At 38.9% G+C, this 21,972-nt stretch overlaps 1 protein-coding gene and 1 long non-coding RNA gene across 3 annotated transcripts in view; one reads left to right on the top strand and one right to left on the bottom strand.

The window, feature by feature from the left end:
• Positions 1 to 13,616, bottom strand: part of LOC128077952 (uncharacterized) — a 56,370-nt gene extending 42,754 nt beyond the window's left edge. For both annotated transcript variants that reach the window (XR_008205227.1, XR_008205226.1), the window contains exon 1: positions 13,455 to 13,616. This is a non-coding gene — a long non-coding RNA (uncharacterized LOC128077952). The remainder of the gene's footprint in view (positions 1 to 13,454) is intronic.
• The window catches only part of ANXA11 (annexin A11), a 751,397-nt gene that overhangs the window by 190,664 nt on the left and 538,761 nt on the right, over positions 1 to 21,972 (top strand). The gene's annotated exons all lie outside the window — the stretch shown is intronic.

The following is a 21,972-nucleotide window of genomic DNA, read 5'->3' as shown; positions in this document are numbered from 1 at the left end:
TCTGTGCTACTTTTTAGAATGGATTGATTTAATGCTACATTTTATTTCCTTCCCTGCAATGCATACTCCTCTGTTACACAAACTCTATTTCCCTCCAGTATGCTCCAATTCCCCCAATAAAAACAGCCCACTTGTAAAGAAGTCAACCCCAAAAATTCTGCAGATTTCAAGAAATTGAGAAGAGGGATTTCAATAAAGATTGCCATATGGCCTCAACCTTGTGTACTACCATAGCATAAAGTTAAATACTTGTAATTTGATTTATTGATTACTTTTTTTTTTTTTTTTTTTTTTTTTTTTTTTACTTTCTCAGCTGCCTATTCCCTCTTAAAACCATGGCAGATAGCTAATATTATCACAGCCAAAACAAACCAAATTTATACTCCAGGAAAAGAGCAAGTCACCACTTCTTTCTACACTATACATTCTGCTAAGTCCTACACTTTCCAGCCAGCTTCCCACAGCCAGGGAAGGAGCAGAAGTAATACTGACAGAAAATATTTCTTAGTTGAAGTGCTGTGATGAGCACAGGATCCCCAACAGGTGTTGAACTGGCTCTAAAAACACAGTTAATTCTCTGTCAAAGCCTGCATTAGCACAGCACAGCAACTGTGGAAATAGAAACAATTGCTGATTTTTAACCCCCAGCTTAATTATCTAAACACTTAATGAACGATCAAGACAGTATAATGCAAAAATTGCTTTTCTTTCCTCCTTCTTTCTCTTTGCTCACACTAGGGATGCTCAGTCATCACAGTACTTGAAAGAACAGAATTGATATGAGTAACTTAAAAAATAATTCAACTTTCAGAAGTTTTAGAATATTTCCCTGCAAAAGTTAAATCATAATTTTGTCCAAGACAGTTCAACATGGCATTGGACCTACAGATTTTTGTAATGTCCAATAAATGGAAAAAACACTTGGGCTGGAAAATGAAAGCAGTATCTTTTGCTTGCAGATTGAACTTCTACCTTCGTGGAAACCCAGAGGAGTTGTATATGTTTACTTTACTTGTAATATTGAACTGATACTAAGAAAGATGGTATCAAGCATGAACTTACAGGAAGAGCTGCCTTCCAAGGGGAAGCATTTACTAAACACCCAGGAGGGATAAGAGAGTGACTGAAGCAGTTACACAAGCTTTTAAGTGTGCTTGTATCATTTTTGATGGGTTTGATTTAGAAGCTACAGTCATTGCACTTGGTTTAAACTCTTCTGGAAAAAAGAAAATCATCACTTTTTTTTTTTTAAAAAAAAAAAAACTTGTGGTTTCTAATTACCAGTTCTCATAGAAGAAAGGAGTGCAAAGGCATTATTTTGGAAAGAGAAATTTACATTGAAATTCCCATTTTACATGAAGAATGTTTGGTGAAAAAATACTTTTTCACTCTGCAAGAAAATTGAGCTTTCGTACATTACATTCAGAACATAGCTTTCCATAATGAAATCCATAAATTAACAAGGAGGAGGCCACCATTCCAAGACCAGCCACAGAAATGAGGGCTGTGCAGAACAGCCACACAGACCAAACTAGGGAAACATTCATTAATGTAATTGGGAACAATAGGTTTTACAAGTTTATTTTCCTCCCCCCCCTCCAAGACTATCAGCTCATTTGTTCAGGTTTAATAGTTTATTATCCCTTTAATTGTAACAGATTTTCCCATAACACTTCAACTTCGTAAAATTAGCTTCTATGGGGGGTGACTGAAATATTTAGAGAGAATTCACTGGCTGAATGAGATTTGGGAATTTAGTGGTGAGTAAATGAGGTCATGAAAGCCTCAAGAGCTCCCTACAGGATGACTTCATAGCAGAACTGCAATTTTGGAATATACACATGGGTGATAATTTTAAAGCTGTAGAACATTAGATCTAGAAAGTTGATATGGGACTTTGAGGGAAGAAGCTGAGGAATTTACTAGAAAATAAACCAAAATAAACCTGCAAGCAGATTGGCTATAATTACTCAAAATACCAAGAGAACAGATTTCTAAAGCACTTTATGACAGAAACATTTGTCTAAATAATATGGAAACACAAGCAAACATTTAAACAGCCTTCTTCAGATATCAGGGCTCAATATAAGACAGCTTGTAGTTTGCTTTTCTTTTGTGGGAAAATCAGCTGAATTGGAGCTCATCAGTGAATTCATGTAAACTACGTGCTCACATTATACAAAATTATCTGCTTTTGCTGTTCATAAAGTTTCACAGGGAATCATTTCCCAACTGATAGACTTTTCCATGCAAATATACTTGCATCAAGCTATTAAATGAAACTGGTTGCATGGGATGTTCCAGGAATAGAGTAGACACAGATTTGCTCTCCTAACGATGCTTCACAGGGAGAATACCCTTCTAAAGTGCCACTTCCTTCAACATAGGCAGCCCTGTCTCTCACAAGTGGGCTTCTGGGTCTCAGAAAAACTGGAAGAATGTTTTCTGAAGCTATGAAAGCCTTCCCATGAAAAACAATTGGGCCTTCTGCCTGTATCTTCATATGCATTTGTATTTTCCCTTCCAAGGTGTCTCCATCACATTACCATTTATCTAGTAAGAAAACAAACAAGCCTCCATTCTGCAACTTTCTTGACCTTAAGGAATCCATCATCTCTTCAGCAGCTGCAAAGGAATCGTCCTCAACTGGAACAAATCCTCTAAAGGGAAAGATCATCTCCTTCCCTTACAGTGAGCCTAAAGCAACAAACAAATCTACCTCCCAACTGCCCCCTCCAGTCAAGTCTGTGAAAACTCCTGCATCAGCCTAATTGAGCCACAGCCCATCCTGATAAAAGTGAAGTAAAAATGTAAAAATCTGAGAGGTATTCCTTGTTAAGGCTGTGAGCTTCCATGCATTTGTTTTGTGAATCATTTCCCTTCTGGGATTGCATTCAAAGGAAAAGCAGAGGGGGATGGAAAAAATAAAGAATAAATGAAGTAGAGAAGAAAGAATTGATTAAAAACCAACAGACAACTCTTAAATGTACACTCTCAAAATCCAAGCTACACTGTATCGCTGGATAGGCGCTCATTACAGCTTTCCTATTGTTTAGCTCATGCTCTATCATAAATACATTTTCATCTTGTGTCCATTTTTGCAAGCATGAAGTACCAGATCACATTGTCCTGCTGCAAGCAATCAAACAAATAACTAAGTGTCTTTCCAGATAAATACAACAAATTGCAGGTGACAGAAATGAACAGTCTTAAATATTTGGAGTAACTTAGGGACAGCAAGGAGAATCTCCAATTGCTGTTTTCAGCCACCCAGTTGAGATGAATGAGTTAGACTCTTACCAGCAGAGAATTTCTACAAATTGCACAAAGGAAAATTGTAGCTTAAACAGAAGAGGAAAAGAAAAAAAACAAAACATCCTTGATGCGCTGGGACTGGTTTACCCAGGAGCCATGGTAGCGTGTCCAGCTTTGGAAATACTCAGAATAGGGCTGGATAAAGCCTGGAGCAACTTAGTCCACCTTTGAATTTAGTTCTGCTATGAGCAAGAGACTTCACAATCCTCATGAAAGTCTCAGCATTTCACTCAGGTCAGAGAGTAATTCTGGCACTGATGGAGGGCTAGCCCCTATGTTTTCTATCCAGTTGTTTCAGGTTGCATTAGTGAGCCAACTCCTTTCTTCTAAACACATTACCTGCTTCTTCCCAAAAAAGCATGAGGTTTATAAGCCTCACCTTTCTGTCTCTCTATCCTTCATCTCTCTCTCATGCCCATGACAAAGAAATGCCTCTCAGTGTCTACGTGTCATTTCTGTTCTAAGAACAAAAGTGTCGTTTCAATAGATTACTCTAACTCTCCACTTCTCCTGCACAAGTGAAAGTTATTGCAATAAATACCAATAGATAGCTTTATTAAAACACACAAGGTTGATTAGGAAGTGAACCAATGACATTAGATACAGATAGAAATACAAAGAAATTACATATTCTGCAACTTCTACTTCAGTGCATGCAATAGAATCAGAAAAGACGATCAATTACTTCAGTGCTCAAAGACAACTACTCACTTAGCAGTAAAATATCTTTATAAGCATGAGACATCAAGATGAAAAGAGTAAGAGATCCTGAAAACACGACTAGTCCAAGTCTCAGCTACATTAAGGACTTGCCAGCTTCCAAATGAATCAAACCTGTAAGAAGTTAACTTTCTACTATCATCTAAAAGTAGCTACAAAGGTTGCTCAAGAGTGGCTCCCGGCAGAGTCACTTCCACTCTCACTCACAGCATTTGCAACTTCTGCTAGAAGCTATTTTTCTGCGAGCCCAGCACTTTGAAGCTCTATGCAAGGCCAAACTACAGCAGCAAGAGCCCAGATATTTCCAGAACAGAGCTGGCACTGATGTAGATGCTATGTAACAACGTATTTATCAGGAACACCTGGAACACTATTTTTAAGGGATGGAACAACTCAGTGGCATCTCTTTCTCCCTCACCTTCTACATGCTAAGAATTTTGTGAAAAAGCTACGAGCCTTATGAGGCTGTAAGAATACAACAAAGGATTTTCTAGTGCATAAACCACATGCTGTTATTGTCAGCTTGTCCTCAAGGAAGACGGTAATAGAAGGAAACACTCCTTCTACGCATATTACATTAGAGGCATCATATTGAAGACTAAAGCAAAAAAATTGAAACAGCATGGAATATAAGCATGTTTTTTGTTGGTTTTGTTGATGTTGTTGTTTTTAATTTATTATTAACCTGAGAAGTTCACCAACTGAAAGGATCTGTAAGGTCAATAGCTTAGCAAGGCTTAAAAGGAGGATTAGCCATTTTATCTAAGCACTAAGAATGCCCATAGTTACTTCTGAAAACATAAAAGGTTTGTAAGGGATATTAATCCCTATGTTTCGGGTACAACACAGCTGTTGTCCCAAGGCATTAAGAAGGAGCCTCATCCTGAGCACCAGATATACCAGACAAGATGGTCCTAATTTTTTTAATACTAATTCCATTGCTGAAACAGACTGCACTTCTGTTCTTGCTAAATCTGTTTCCTCCCTGCCAGTTATACCTTCACGCAGCAAAAGAGGCTCATAAGCACTGCAAGTTACAGAAGTGGAAATCAAGGCAAAAAATGCACAAAGAGCTTAAACGACTGCATGGAGTAGGGCTAGAGGAAGGTGAAAGTAATAGAAGTATGACTGATAGGCTCTTTAACAACTTCATTAAGAAAGGCAAGCTCCAGAAGTAACATAGAAGATTTTTTCACAAGGCAACCAAAATAACAGACCACACTGCCTTGGTGAGAATCTTCAAAAAGATTTGTGTAAGTGGCTCTTCCAAATAATGAACACAAAACATGCACTGTGTGTGAAATGAACTGAAGTAATCTTTGAAATCCTCAGGATAAATAAAGTACATCTAGAAAATGATGAAAAGGAATTTAAAAATCAAAACAATGTTGTGACACAAGTAAATGGGAATTTACCACTGAAACGAAGAAACAATAAAATTACTTTCAAAACAGGACATATTTACCACTTCTCATCTACAAATAAAAGCAAATTCCATCCAAACAGCACTCAGTATAAAATTGTTTTATGAGAAGTAAAGCAAAGCATGTTCTGTTAACATCTAAGACCTCTAACAAGACTTCCTACTTTTGTTTGACAGCAGGAAAATTTCAGCATAAAGGCTGGATTTACTGAGAGAATAACTGGAAATTCAAAAAAAAAAAAAAAAAGACCTGGCAAACAAATGTTGTTTGTAAATCAAAACAATGACATTGGACCATCTTTCTGAGAAAAGATGTTGCTTCACATATATATCTATATATATCTCTATATATAAACATACAGATATAAACTCACCTAGAATCCCTAGATGGAGTTGTACTGAACTGTGTGTGCACACAAAGGAGGGTTCATAAATCATTCAACTTCACAGAGCATACAGAAAGAACATCCACAGGGCTGCCCATGGTTTTGGTGTAAATATTGACTTCCTGGGGCTGCAGCTGCTGTAGGGACAGTCAGTCTTTACCTGCTAAGAGGCCCTTCTCATCCATTCTACAGAAGCCTGGAGTGAGCCAGTGAAGAATTTAACTGAGAAATCTTTAAGTCACCTTGAGGTGGCTTTCACAGCCAACCTAAATCAAAAATCATCCAAACAGCGAGAGAGTTCAGACCCTATTCACGTTGGCTGAGGCAAAGTGCAGAAATCCCCCTGTGGCTGTTTATAGAAGTGCTGACAAAGCATTTAATAAACACTGTTCTGCTACAGATTCGCTTAATGCTAGGGTTGCTACTTCCCAGGTCTTCAGCAGATGCTGCTGACTGAATTTAGATGGATAGTGACCATCGGCACAGAAAGGTCAGAACTGTGAAACAGAAGCTGCCTCTACAGTCAGCAAGTGGGAGGAAAAAAAAAAGTCATGATTTTCTGTTAGTGCCCCTCCAGCCTCTGTAAGGAGTTAATATCTCTCCAAAGGTCAAAGGCATCTTTCTGTAGTCACTACAAGCAACTCTCCTCACCCTTTCATAGCAACAGTTAGATTACCTGTCGACTGTGAATCACAGGAGAGTAAAGCTCCAGAGAGCCCATGAGTTTACTGCAGAGGGGCTGGTGCTTTCAGGGCATGACAAAAGTCATACATGCAAAATAAGCATACTTCAAAAGGACCAATCATACAACTATTTTATTTATACCTGAACACATACTGAATACAGAAACCTACTGGAAGCAATGAAAAGTGTCCAAGTAATTTCATCAAGAGGAATCCCTAGAAATAGGTGTAAAACCAAGCATTACCATGGATTCCATAGGCTTAGATAATCTCTTACCAGCATACTTGCATAGAAATGCAAGCCACAGTACTGACATACAGTTAAACATTACATGAGGAGTTCATAAACAGCAAAAACAAAAACTAATCATAAGCTACCACAGGCTTTACACTTACTTCCTGCAAATAATTGCATGAATTCAGTCTTGAATAGCACTCCAATGTTTAATTTTCATAGAAATTTTTCATGTTGCTCAGGCGATATCTTACCTCCAAATGTAGCTGGTACCAAAAAAAAAAAAAAGCCAGGAAACCCTGCTCTTTTGAAATGACCTTCTTCCCAAGGATGCTGCTTCTTAAGCTCCAATAATTAGAGGTTGGCTAACCTTCCGGAACATGAAATAATTTTCATCTTACTTGCCACTACTTATCCATGGTAAAAATTCATTATGTTATGTATTTCTATTCCTTTTGTTCTTTTAAGAACAAAGCAATTTTATCTGACAGTAAAGAGTATCAAAACCATATGTGAAAAACCTGCAGCATAACATACCAGATACACAAGGGGCTGAAAAGGCTACAAGCAGGAAATGGAAGATTCTGCTCAGGAAAGCAGCAAAACAGATGACTGGTGATGTTCATCTTCTCATTTTAGACTAATCCAGTATAGAGAACTACATCAGTCTCAGCCTTCTGGAGAAATATTCAGAGCCAGTGAAAATAAACAGAAAGTGTTTTTTGTTATTTTTAACCTGTCAACCTTATAAGGTGAATCATCTCTATGGCCTCAGATTTTTGCATCAATCAACAGAACGTAGGAGTAGTTCACTGTCATTTAAAGTCAGTTACCACCTGTTTCTCTAAATGCCATTAACATGAAAGCAGAAAAGACTGGTATTAATAACAGAGTCACTGTACCACTCCGCTTTCTGCTTAACTCAAAATTTAACCTAAATCACTGTCTTGTTAGGTTGGCTGCAGTAAAACAAATCCTTCCAAACAGCACTTTGGAAAACTATACAAAATACCTTTAGAACACTCACTGAACTAACAAGTTAACTCTACAACGTACCATGCCTTTTATCAACCATATGGATCAGTTATGGGTTATTATGGTAACTTGAAATGAAAGACTTGAATTTACCTACTTAAAAGACACTTGCTCTTCTTTCATAGCAAAGATTAATGAACTATTGCAAGAAAAATCATTATTACAGTAATTATTGATCCTCTACGGATTAAAATCTCTCGAAGTTTGTTATCCTGACAGCCAAACATAAATTCACTGTGCTGCATTAGTGTTCTGATCATGACATGAAAAGAAACCTTTAATTTCTCCATGCTTTGAGGATCAAGAACTGTATATTGATACCTAGAATGGTCTCAACCTGTCTCAGCATTTTAAGACAATTTATGAAATAAGGATCCTGAACCTCAGCTTATCTTCAGGAGTACTTGCAGTCAGCACTACAGGAGAAATAAATCCACACACAACCTCTATAAAAACAATACACAGGAATATTGCTCTTAAATGTAGGCATGGTTTCATCCAAATACTAGTCAGGCTACTCCAGATTACAACCCGGATTCCTTCATGACCCTGTGCTCTCCTGTCATGCAGGCAGGTTCTGCAAACAAAAACAAAGTTTAGTCTACAAATTCAAAGTGTCTTTTAAAATATATTTTACACCACAGGCTATGTCACAATACCTGATGCATGGAAATGTTGATGGCTTTGCTTACACTATCCTGTACCTGAGTTCCAGGCAACTGTTCTGAGAAGCCCTCCCTGTCCCAGGAAGGTTTTTCTTTTCCCATTAGCATTCCCAGAAGCATTATCCAAAAGCATTCTTATTACTGAAAAACTATCAAAACAAGGAGCTTTACCGAGTCAGGTCATTTGCAAGTGTCACTGTGTACAGCACTGCAGGAAATAATCCTTTTCTGACAGTTTAATTGTTTCCTACAGCCTTTCACACATCTAAAGAAGAGGTAAACAGAATTATTTGGCTGATTCCTGTAACAAAGCAACATCTTCCAGCTGCCAAAACATCAACACCAACAGTACTGAAACCCAAAAAACCACATAAAAGCGAGGCTTGCTTGCAGTCACTTGGTCAACACATCCAGAGTCCTCCATTCTACTGTGTTCCATCACAGTCAAACACAACAAAAGTCATACCAGTGAGGTAAGTAAAGAGACACCCAAGTGCAGTAGTTGACAAGTGATTTTAGTTGACTCTAAGCTCAAGCAAAACATATGTGTCTGATCTAAGGAACTAGTTTGGGAACATTCCTATGAAGTGGTGTAAAAGGACGAGTAAAATAAACACATCACTGGCTCAGTAGCTTTCTTTGTGCAGTTACGTGAGTACAGAGGAAGTCCCTGCAATCAACAATTACCCAATGGAAAGGGAGGTTCAAGGACTGTACAGAAAGCTCACTAAAAAGAAGCACTTGGTAAATTAAAAAAAAAAAAAAGAAAAAAGAAAAAAAGGGAAACTGGAGTAAATTCAACTGACTTCAGTAGTGCAAAGGAAAATAACAAACCACATGCATGCATACCCGAAGATCTGAACTAGGGAGAACATGCCATTTCTAAAACCAAGCTACAGATCACCCTATAAAAGAACTTCATTTTTGTCTGAGAAATAAAAATCAACCAAAAACCCAACGCGAATCTTCTATTGCACATACTTGCAGTGAAAAGACAGCAGCTGGGAAAAAACAACTCCAACCTCTCATCATTCATCACAATTTCCTCAATTATCTTCCCTGCAGGATAGGATGATTCTCACAGCTACCCCAACAACTGTCACTTAAATGATGCACTGCAGTAAACTTTTTTTTTTTTTTTTTTTTTTACAAATGAGATTTAGGAATATTAAAAAAAAAAAAAAAAAAAAAAAAAAAAAAAAAAAAAAGTTAAATACCGGAAGTGGAACAAAACATGAAAAACAGGGTAACTGACAGGTGAAATAAAAAGTGGAATTCCTGCAGTGGAAGCTGCAGGAGGTCAGGACTTCATTTCTGTTCCAAAGAAGCTGTTCTGTTCAACCCTGGCCAGAAACAGCTCTGCTGCAGGGATGACAGTGCATGGGCACCTTGGATAGACATAGCAGCTATCCCAACTTTCCCTCTCATCCCTTCAGCACAGCCCTGCTGCAAGCACAGACTCAAATGCTTGGCATTTCAGCAAAATCATTCAGAGCTGACTCCACGGGGAAGTAACCACACAGACACTACTTTTGCCTCTTAAATGAACAGCAATCTCTATTCCTCCTTCCTAGGCTTCTCAAGGACAAAAACCATTTACTGGTGAGTGACATGTAGATGACTAGGTATGAGAATGGTTCTATAAAACACAGAAGATGGAACAAACCAAAAGACATCTACTACATAAAACAAGAAAGCTGTTGTTAATAATTAACACAATACTTAACAGTGGACTCATGTCATGGCCTGAAGTTTTGTTCTTACTGCAGTCAGCCAGACAACATACTACACGCTAAAAAAAGAAAAATTAAGAACCATTTGCATCTTGTCTTTCACTAATTAATTCTATTTAACTTAGGATTTAAACAGGATTTTGAATATGTCACTGTTATTTTGTGACAGAGTGGTCAGCCATCTGAATACAATCGATTAACAATATGATGAAATACAAAAAGCTGTAAATGCTCTCCAATCATCACTATTAACTGTGCAGCAAGATGTAAAACAGAAGTATCAACAGCCATGTGGGTTATAATGAGAGCTTAATAAATGAAAAGGCAAACTGCATGCTACATATTGCCAGGAATAATTTGGAATCACAAAGTATGACAAATACAGCATGTAAAAATGTGTTGAAGCATGTGTTAAACTCTCTACTTTGACCATGTTTAACTTCTGTTATAAAGCTGAACTCATAATTTATACAAAAGCTACATCTTTGAAAATTTCCATTTTAAGTGGAGCAAGAGCCATAAAACACCTTAACTATGTTAGTCACAGTTATTTAGTCAACTTATTTTCCATTTACAACCACATTTAATCTCAGACGCCTAGGTATGCGATACATACAGCCTTGGAAGTTTTAGTCTTAAATAAAAACTGTAGTTGATTTGCTTCCTCCCTCTACAAAGTTCAGGTTAAATTTCTCCGTAGGCTTTTCAGCTCCCCAATAGGAGTGATACAACAACTTGCTCCCTGGACAGATTGTTGCATCTCCATCTTTTGTCTCTGCTCATAAAATGTTCTCACTTGACTCTTTGTACAACTAATGAGTTTTTTCCCCTCTCAACCAGCCGCACTAAGACAGTAGCAAAGCAACCACAAGACTGCTGGATTAGCAGTATGGCAAAGAGTGAATCAGTGGAGACACAATTCAAGAATGTGTCACAGCCAGGAAGGAATACCAAGCTGAATCACAGCACAGAAGCAGAACAATAAAGAAAAACACAGCAGAACTTTGCTGCAGAGAAAAAGACAACTTTTTTTCCCTCCTTATTCAATAGTTGAATTAAGAGTTCAAAACCAGATGCATCTTCTGGCTTTGAATAATAATGCAGCCACTGCCAGCAGTGACACAGCATAAGAGCTAATGGACTTGCCCTTAAATATCAGTCACATGCAGCAGAATGGACAGGTGGCACATTTCCAGACCAACAACCAAATGTATTTTCCATGTATGAATTGGGTATATGTACATTTCACATGTTTATGAAAAGCACATTTACAATTACTTTTATTGCCTACACCTATTCTGTTTTCACTATGATTCCTTCACATTCGGAAGCTCTCATGAGTCTATAAGCATAAAATTTTATTGCATGTGGCCATTATCATCCTTCCATATAGGAAAACAGTAAGCACACCCGGCATAAAAAGAAATAAATCCAACCAACCTCACCTTTGGAAAGAGAACAATAGCTCTGGTAGTCAAGCTGTCTTGAAACAGAGATAGGAAGACCTAGAAGAACAAAGAAGGGGCCACGTGATGACTGACTAACACGCTAATGCAAAGATTCCTTTAAGGCACTGTGCCTGAAAGAAATCAGCTCAGCCAGGATGCCTTATAGGTTTAACTTGGGCTGAAGAAGTCTGTGAACAGAGTGCAAAACACACACAAAAAACTCCCCTGCCCTTCTGCAAGGGGTCAGCTCTTCAGCGTCCTTGAATACTTCACACCTTCAGTCAGACTTAATTGGACAATGCATCTCTCTCTTCAAATAGGCTTTCTGGGTGCCAAGATGGCCAGCCTTCAGCTACAAGAACTTCCCTTAAAAGCAAAGTTCTTTGCAATGTCTAAGGAACCTCCCTATTCCATTACCGTGGAATGCAGAATGAATCATACAGTGGCCATGCACTGACTGGTGCGCTCCATTAACAAGAGAATGAGTAGAATAGTCTTTCAACAAGCAGATCAGAAGTTCACCTAAGAGCTTCAAATCTTCCAAGACACTTAGAAAGGGAGAGGTTTCTAAGTTTTTTTTGTTGTTGTTTTCCTAGTTTCTTGAAACCACAACCATCCAACCCAAAACCTCTTGTTGGTTTGGAGAACCTTTCCTTCGTATCCAAATGGGCGTGTTAAACTGAAAATAAGCAAAAAATAACACACTTCTGTTTATGGGCAAGGAAAGAGTAATAGCCTCATGTCACATGCTGACATAAGCCTTGTCTGTTTGAAAAAAACACAAAATAATTATAAGTTATATATTCAAAAACATAACTCTGAACTCAGTTTTGCCTTTATGAGCATGCAAAATTTCACATAAACATGCAGATACAAACATAATAAGTTCTACTTACAAAAAAAGACAGTGGGAAAATTCTCCTGAGAATCCATATTGCTGTATCAAACAGAAGTACAAACTTAATACATTATCCAAATTTTGGAGGGAGCACTGTGAACTATTTTTCATGACTGCTTTTTATAAGCCATTTGCTCCCCTCATCATCAAGCTTTTAATGAAAAGCACAAGAAATTGGCTTTCTCTGTGGACTGCCTTTCAATCTTCTGAACAGTCTCCAGAACTGCCCTTTGAGAATGATTGTCTTTAACGGTTAGAATAATACAGTGGAGGTGTTCAATATGGGTGTTCAAAGTCCAGGCAATCAAATAATCAGCCTGATTTTTCAAAAGCTCATTCTGAAGTTACTTTTTGAAAACTGTAGTCCTTTGAGGTCAGATCAGTGAAAGAATGCAAGTTTACTTCCAGGGAAACACAATAGGCCTTCAGTTAGGTACCTGCATTTAGGTATCTGAATGCTATGTTAAAAAAGAAATGGAAAAAAAAGAAAACACTTAAGAAAATGCCTTCTTGAAACTCTAATATATTTTCCATAAAACACAGCTTTTCGATAGGCGTTTTAAAATGCAAGCAGTTATTTTTGCAGCTGTGTTACCTACCCAATTAGCAATACTCTATCATGATCATTTTAACTTGCTTAATGCGGGAATTTAAGCACAGACATTTCCAGTTGACTTGTATCAAAATGACTTACATGCTCCTGACATATCTCTGTACCTCTTCCCTGAGCAGCCACAGCATTCCTGCACAGATCCCCTCACGCATTTACCACCTTAAGTCCAAATGCAGTGGCCTAAAACCAAGCAAAGACCATACCTACCTCTTGACCATTTAAAAGCACCAAGATTATAGCACTACACACAGCCCATAAGCATCACAATAAGCATGTGATCTTCTCTCAGTGACACATTACCTTTATACTGCTCACAAAAAAGCCAAACCACTTCTGACATTTTCTTGGCAATACCAGGTGAAGCATTCACAGATAGGCCAAAAACCATACACAAAAAGAAGAGTTGATTTCACCCTACTTGTGATGCCGTAAAGCACTTTCTAGCTACTCCTCCTCAGCAAACAACACAGGTACAAGAGATGCTCTCTCTTTGTGGTTGGCCCTTATATGAGCACTGGGGAGTGGGGGAGGAGTGTGTGTTCCCTTCTGGTCACCTGGGGAGCATAGGTGCAAGTAATCTGCCTGTTCTCTCTGGAGCAGCCTCATCCCTTCACCAGGTGCTCAATCAGCAGTTCAAGCCATCCCCTTACAGTTTCCCTACAACCACATAACAAATTACAAAAAGAGCATTCAAAACAAGCAAATTTGAAACAAACACAATATCATGTATTTTCATCTTTTGCCAACTGTCCAGTACTGCCCAAATCTATGAAGGAGTTCTGATAAAAAGAATCAGAGTATCATGCAGCCCAAGAAAAAAGCTAATGTTCAGCAAAACGAAAGTTGGCCAACAGAGAAGGTAAAATGTCTGACGCTTTCTGGAAGTCTCTCACCACTTTCCTTTCTCTAACATTGCAGTAAGAATTGTGACTATGTATCCCTCTTGTAATACAGAAACTCCCCACTTAACTTTAGAATCTTGCCAGAGCAGGTTACAATGGAGAATTGTTCAAAACAATGCACCTAGCAGTAAAACACAACCCACGAAGTTCCTTCTAGGGACAGAATGCCATGCACTAAACTATGACCAGAGAGAAGGAAAACTTTCAAGATGTTTAAGACAGGGAACTTAACATTCTTTGGGTATTTCAACAAAATTTCCATCTCATTAATCAGAGACCACACACATCTGAAAAGAAGCTTCCAGCAACAACGGCTACATTTGGTGGCGCTCTAACTGATGTGAATCAGACCAACACCACCAAGCCAAGGTGTTTTTGTGACAGACAGCAGCCTGGCTGCAGACACAGACATCTTTTCTCCATAGGCTAAGCTTACAGTTCAGAATAAAAGAGTCACAGGCCTCCATCAACCCCGCCACTCCCTGGACCACACAAGTGTCTCACCTGCATATTTTACATTAGATGCAGCCAGGTTTACCCATTTGGCAGCATCTTCAGCTCGTCCTCAATCCCAGATCCCCTTGAGCCAGATAAGGCTCCCAAAGACAGCCTCCTATTCTCTTAGGATATTCCTAAGGACAAAGCCAGAGAACAGACTGAGGCAGCACGGAGAGAAATAAACTTTCACTGTGTTGTAGCTTCTTACCTAGCATACAGCCTTTGTGAAGAAAAAAAAAAAAAAAAAAAGGATAGATAAGCCACTGGGAATCATCTTCCTCAGTTAATTCCTCTTCTGAAAGATACTGAGATTCTTCTGAAGAGTTACTCTATTTCACAGATGACAAAGGATGAGAGAAAGTAAAAAAGCCTTGCTGTAAAGAATACAGAGCTGACTTGAAATGCAAGTGCAGCATCAAGGATACGGTTAGAGTTAGGTGGGTGATTTTAAGCTGGGAGGTGGCAGAAGGCTGATGTAAAAAGTGTTCTGAGGCAGAGTGCTGCTTGAGAAGTGTCTAGTGTGATTCTGTACCCATCCCTGCTAACACATGGCAGAGAACAGCAGCAAACTGTAGGGAAATTCCAAGTAGTCCATCAGATGTAGATAACTAGCAACCAAGTAGCCTGGCCACTATCCTCAGCAGCAGCCAAACTGGTGAAATTAATACTGAAAACAGCATATTCCTTAGATTAAGCACTTAGCTCACAATATTTAGCTATTTAAAATATATAATATATGTGCTTCATTAAGTTTTTAATGAAGATGTTCGAGCCAGCTTTTTAAGAACTGCTGAGTATTTTTACCCAGCAGTAGCAATTAAAATCCACTCTATGGAGCTGGTTAGATCATGTGCTATCATTTCTGCTAGTTGCTGATTGACAGAAGAAACCAATCAGTCAGTCAGTCAAACTGGTTTAGAACACCGGAGAACTTCTAGATATGTCTCATCTCCTGCTCCTCCAGCCCATCTGATAGATGTTCAAGGTTTATGGCTGGGAGATTTTCCTTCTGCTCAGATACTAACATAAAACAAGCAGGTATTTGTTGGCTGTTTCCATAGCAATAGTAGGCAGGGGATTTTCTGACAGTCGAGAGCTTGACAAAATGATGCCTCTTTAGCTTGCTAGCAAATGCCTGATTAAACATTCATGTTTCTCCCAACATCCAATCCATATGGATAAATGACTTCAAAAACACTTGACCCAAATCCTGCTTTGTTACATGGATGAGGTAAGGGTGAGGTGGTGGGGAACGAACCTGCCACAGCTCAGCTTTGCTACAAGAAGATGTGGTTCTCCTCTGGTAACCAGAATGAGATCAAGCTCCCATATCAGCACACGCTACGTGTATTCCTCATTTTATGTGCACACAAGGGCACAAAAGTGTGTTGAAATCACTGTGTGCTACACTGCCAAACACCCTTAGGAAAGGTTTGCAACAGTTCATCAGAGTTCAGAGGAGCTCTCAGCCTCGTGCCCTGCAGGACAGATGAAGATCATTCTCTGCTCACAGCTGCAACACAAAGTGACAGAGTGGGGGCTGCTTACTCCATCTGCACATCTCTGAAAAAGGGATCTCCTCCACCTTTGACCCAAATCCTTCCATTGCTCTTCCAGGAACTACAGTTGCCTTCTGACCGGTGGTCATGCTCTACTGAAGTATTTTGATGGCAGAGGAACAAAAGCTTTGGCTAAGGAAATGCAACAACAAATAGGTGGTGCTGCCTGCTCTGCCTCCCAGGCTGAGATGAGGAAGACACATGTACATTTTTCATTAATAAGGAATTGCAAATGAAAGTCAGGGAAATGTATAGCACTGTGGAAAAGGATCAGAAGACAGTACAGAGAAATCATGAAACAAGTCACATTGGAGCCTGGCAACTTAATTTATTTAACTTTCAGACTCTCCTTAGCTTCATGGTACCAATGCAATACCCTCAAAAGGCGGCATAAATGCATACAAAAAAACCCAAAAACCTGTTCTTCACCTTCTCCCACAAAAGCAGTAAGATACATTTCTTACTCCCTTATTTCACACCTTAAAATTGGGGAAGTTTAAGCCACACACAAGAACAGCTGAACCTGTTTAAGCCTAGTTTCTCCTACATTTATGCACATTTTCAAGGAATAACTGTGAAGTGGGAGAATCACAGACCATCTCGCTTTCTTTTTCCTTTAATCCCATCTTCAACTTGCTTAAAAGATTAATTCCATCCTCCCCTGCTAGAGGTCATGCTAGCAAGCACCAGTGTTGACACTGCAATGATCCATATAGAGCTACTAAATCATAAGCATGGCACCTCTACTCACCAACACTCTGCTGCTGTTGGAGTGTGTGTATTATATGAGACAAACATCATCACTCTGGTGATAAATTGATGCAAAGCACCAGCTGAAAGGACTTTCTTGGTGTAACAAGGAGGAGAAATGAGTTCTAGAAACATGGCTCACGTAAATATTCATACAACCAGAATCACAAATCAGGTCTTTTGTTGTTTTTTTTTTTTTTTTTTTTTTAAGCCAACACTCATTGAAGCTAACTTCTGTAATTGATAGTAGCCCCTCATAGTCTCTCTGAAACTTTGGAGCAGCATTTGTGTCCCATTGTTAAGATACAATACAGTTGTCTATTTTGGCTAGGACCTGTGACAAGGTAGGGCAGAGCAAATCCCATCCTGCCCCCAGTCCCACTACAGCACACAGCAATGCAGTGAAGTCCTATTAGCCAAAACAGGTTTCTCAGCTGCTAAACATCAGAACAAGCTTTGTGACATCTCTTCACCTAGATAATGTAGAGTGAAATTCTAAACATATATATTGGGTTGTTTTTTCTTTGTTTGTTTGTTTTGTTCTTTTCCTTTTTTTCCCCCCACCCCCCTTCAAACTGAATTAATTTCTTCTGGATGGAGGTTAGTTTTGTTAGGTTTTGTCTTGCGTCATCTGTTGCAAACCTGTTTCTTTCCTAACCAGTTGGTCTTTGTAAGCAAAGAGAAGGACTTTGCTTATATTTAAATCATACCATTCCTGCACTTATTTTGGAATAAGTTATAATTGTCAATGTTTTGAATTAGTTTGTTAACAGTTTGCTCAAGAGCACTGTATACCTTACAATCCTTCATCAATTAAAATTCTCATATTTTACAACAATAATATGAAGGTAGGGACTGATGGCCTCAGAGACACAGCTCAAACCAGGCCTAGCCAGCAAGATCTATATGCAGAGTCAACAGGAACAACACCTTTAGCAGCTTCTAGGCACCTGGGGATAGCTTAACATAGAGAGCTATTTCAAAATCTGAACTTTGACCACTTCAGTAATGAAAGAACACTAATTAATTCAGATAGACTTATGCTTACATTTCAGATCTGTTCAAGCACATATGAAGTGTATTTTTCTGTTGTGTGTGCTTCTGTCTCAGTATTGGTTTGAAGATGTGAAAGCACTGCAGAAAGAGGTTGACTCTGAGCCCCCTCCTTCTGTGTATATATTCTGCCCCTAATTATCACTGCCAGTTGGCAGTTGACTCGCAGGTGTCATTTCTGGCTGCTCCTTCAGCAAGTTTCCATACCCATGAGATTACTGTGCTGGCAGCTGACCTTGTTTTCCCCTGGACTGATTTTTTCCCTGAAAGACAGAGACTCTATTTGAAGAATTTGTAATGAAGAGACATTTGAAGAACCAACATTTCTTGGTGCTCCAGACACGCTTCTCTCCAGACCTCTCGCTGACAGCTAGTATTAAAATCCTGAGCTGCCTCTCTTGTGTCAGGCAATTGAGAGGCAAGGCAGGCTCAACAACCAGAGCAAGAAGAAAAAAGCAGTTTTGAAAGCATTAAAAAACCCAGAAAACTCTCAAGAGATTCAGACTATCAATCATAAATAAATAAATAAATAAAATAAAACACAGACAAATAAAACAAACAAACAAACAAACAAATAAAACAAGAAGAAAGTATCCAGGCAAGTCTCAGGCCTGCTAACACAGACATGTGAGAAATGCTAACAACCAGCTAAACCATCATCTGCCAACAAACATTGGTGACAGAGTCAGAAGGTAGAATATGGGAGGTTTTCATCCACAGTAATTGGCAAGTGAAATATGACTTCGGTAGTGATGAGTACCTCTGTCTGCTTCTGCCTCCTTCCTTTCTTGCATTTAGGCACCAACCGAAGCATGAATGCTTACACTTGTGTTTCTTATGAACCCTTCTGAGAATAAATGGGTAGAAACACTTCTGTGTCTTCTGGGCAAGACGCATCACCAGTGCAATCCATGCTTCCAGAAATAAATAGGCAATTTCTACCTTAACACTTGTTGCAACTTCACTTTTAAAAACAGGCTTCAGCCCCTACCATAAGCACTTACACTCTCAGAGGTGTTAAAACAGGTGTTAAAGTCAAATCCTGATTGCTTAGATCCACTGGCTGCCTACCAATCCTCATCCAAAATTTTCAAAAGACATTAGGAGCTAATTGGTCTCAACACTGCAAGAGAGGCCATCATGTTATTCAGTTCCTTTCAGCTTATGGTGAATCTGCACACTGATATTCCCAGGGTATGAAGAAACCCATCAGCCTTGAACACATGCTCCCCCTCTTGTGGCATTCACACACAGCCTCAGTTCCAAATGCAGGTTTTAGGAACAGAATGCAAACTACTTCAACATGGTACATGTATGTGCGTGTACACGTGTCACTAAGTTGAATGAGATGGGGAGAGAGATGTTAATAGCTTCTCTTCCCAACGTCACCAAAAGGAATATCTGAAGCTGCATCAATTCATATACATTAAAATACACTTCTGACATAAACTAGGAAGTTTCAGACTTTCAAACAAGTACTGTTCTGAGACCATCTGACATGGTGCTTTTTTTCTGTTTCCTTGGATAAATTTTTAATTTATATCTGCTCTATCAGTCATTGTGGGAGGCACTGGGAATGAATTAACCAATAAAACAAAACTTACACTAGTAATTTACTTCTGTGTTTACAACCAAGATAAAGTGTTTAAGGTGCCATGTGAATTAATAGTATAGGATTACAGAGAGAGATTAAAACAGAAAACCAAAAAAATGAGAGTGGAGAAAATAGTTTTGAGAATTTATGGGCCAAGTAATTCCTTTCATCTTAATCAGACTAACTTCAACAGTTACTGTTTTCCTAATAAATAGAAACTTCTGTAGATGCTGTACCATGCTGTCTGACACTAAATATACTGCATGACACAGTGCAAGGCTTCTATTGCTGCCTTTGACAGTGCCCCTGATAAATAGTATTAATGTTGGAGCCTGCTGAAACAGGAGTAGCACTTTGTGCTTTCGTCTCAAAATGAGGGGCCTGAGCATCACGATTCCATCTTCCTCCCCATCCACCCAGCCCATATCTTTCTCCTGTTCTCGTAAGACCTGCCTTTGCCTCCTCAGCCTGAGATCTCACTCATGGAATCACAGAAAGGTTTGTGTTGGAAGGGACCTTTCAGATCATCTCGTTCCAACCCCCTGCTACAGGCAAGGACACCGCTCATCAGACCAGGTTACTCAGAGCTCCATCCAGCCTGGCCTTGAGTACTTCTAGGGATGGGGCATCCACAACCTCGCTGGGCAACTTGTTCCAGGGTCTCACCACCCTCACATGAAGAATTTCTTCCTAATATCTAGTCTAAATCTACCCTCTACTCCTAAATTTGCAGCTTTCCCCCTCCTGTTCCTGCTTTCCTCTCCATGCTCTCTTGCCTCTGCTTCAAGGCCAGAGCACATTAGTGCTACTGTTCACAAAGGAAGCCTGGCTGAAAGCAGTTCAGAAACACCACTCTGACAAAGGGGAGTCTGTAATGGGAATAGAGTTATTTTGGAGGATCTGAGCATGATGTTTATTCAGTAATTGGCACCAAGTCCTCTGAAAACACATCACGAGCATTCATACTACTCCAAGCACAATTCATCTCCACTGCCAAAGAGGACTTCTGGACGCATCTAGAACGTAAATCCATCATTACTATTACTAATGCATTTAAATTGCTTTTTTATACTCACAAAGTGGCTCAGTAAAAACAAATTTAACATTAGCATATTTCTTACAATTAGATTCTCATCCCATTGCTAGTCATATTCATTCTACTGAATAGGGTTATTTGAATACGTGTAAGCTGCATCCTTGTACTGAACGAGAGATGGGACAAAATAAAACTTTCTGTTATAACTGGGTAATACAAACCATATAATTAAGTATTTTACAACTGCGCACTGTAAACAGAAGTAAAAACAAAATGATGGGTGTTTACTTGGAAATGTCAAAATATGACTGTTGTAATTAAAGACAAAAAACCATCTGTGAGAAGAGTTTTGAAATAAACAATAGTAGAACAGATTCAGTCTAGTAGAATTATATAAATATATGCAGCATATCTTTGATTACAACATCACATAAAATTCTAAAATAATTCATTACTGTATAGCTGCAAGAACTAATTCAATATTCTCAAGTAATTTTCTTTTCCAAAAAGAGTTTCTATTTGGTCATTTCATTTTGTATCACTTCACACAAAATCAATCTTGTGCCTTTGTAAAAATACCATCCTCATGATGCATCTCGGACTTGCTGAGTATGCCATGAAGATCACCTGTGCTTGGCACAAAAGATGCAGTGAATACATTTGTCCCAATGCACAGGTGCAAAAAAGCAGCATAGTGCATCCACAGACACACCACTCTCCTATTACTTTCCTCTTTGCAAGGGTTGTGTGCAAACAGCAGTGCTGAATTTGTGCCATCCCAATAATTTCAGTGGCTGTGAACACGGTCAACTCGCAGTTGGCTGAACAAAACCAAAATCGGATGGTGAAGATAAAGCCAGACAACGAAAGATGCTGAAAGCATAACTTACTCCATGTATAAATCAATAGTTCAAAGTTTGATCCAGTAGAGAAAGATCAATTCCATGAATCACTACAGAGGCAAAAAATCTGACTACAATCTTTAGCTGATGTTAATTAATTTAGTGCCATTGTCTTCAGCAGCTGCAACAGCTTAGGTATAATCTGTTACATGTTGAAAAGAAAGTATGCATTCTTTTCTATGTGATTCACTGACAGCACACAGTAGACAGCAGCAAAGAAATGTAGTTTGATATGCTGGTTTCAGCTAGCAGCACAGGCAGTTTGATGTTCAGCATTTCATGCAGCTTTGGCAGCAAGGCTTGCTGGTCACTTACACATTTGTTAGTGAGATTCAGTCTCACCAGTACAGCACACATTGGTTATTTACGTGTCATAACAAAATCTCACGTGCAAAAGGAGACTTATTCCCCAGCTCATTTGCCCAACTTTATCTGGGGACAGAGTTAATACTTTTCTATCAACCTTCAATCACAAGTTACATTTAAGTTACATTGTAGAGGGCAGCCTGTTCCAAGACAAGCAC

Source organism: Tympanuchus pallidicinctus, unplaced genomic scaffold (genome assembly GCF_026119805.1).
Source record: "Tympanuchus pallidicinctus isolate F22 unplaced genomic scaffold, pur_lepc_1.0 scaffold16, whole genome shotgun sequence".
In the NCBI taxonomy this organism is placed as follows: domain Eukaryota; kingdom Metazoa; phylum Chordata; class Aves; order Galliformes; family Phasianidae; genus Tympanuchus; species Tympanuchus pallidicinctus.
The sequence above is the reverse complement of the archived record's forward strand: the minus strand, read 5'-3'. Positions and strand labels throughout refer to the sequence as shown.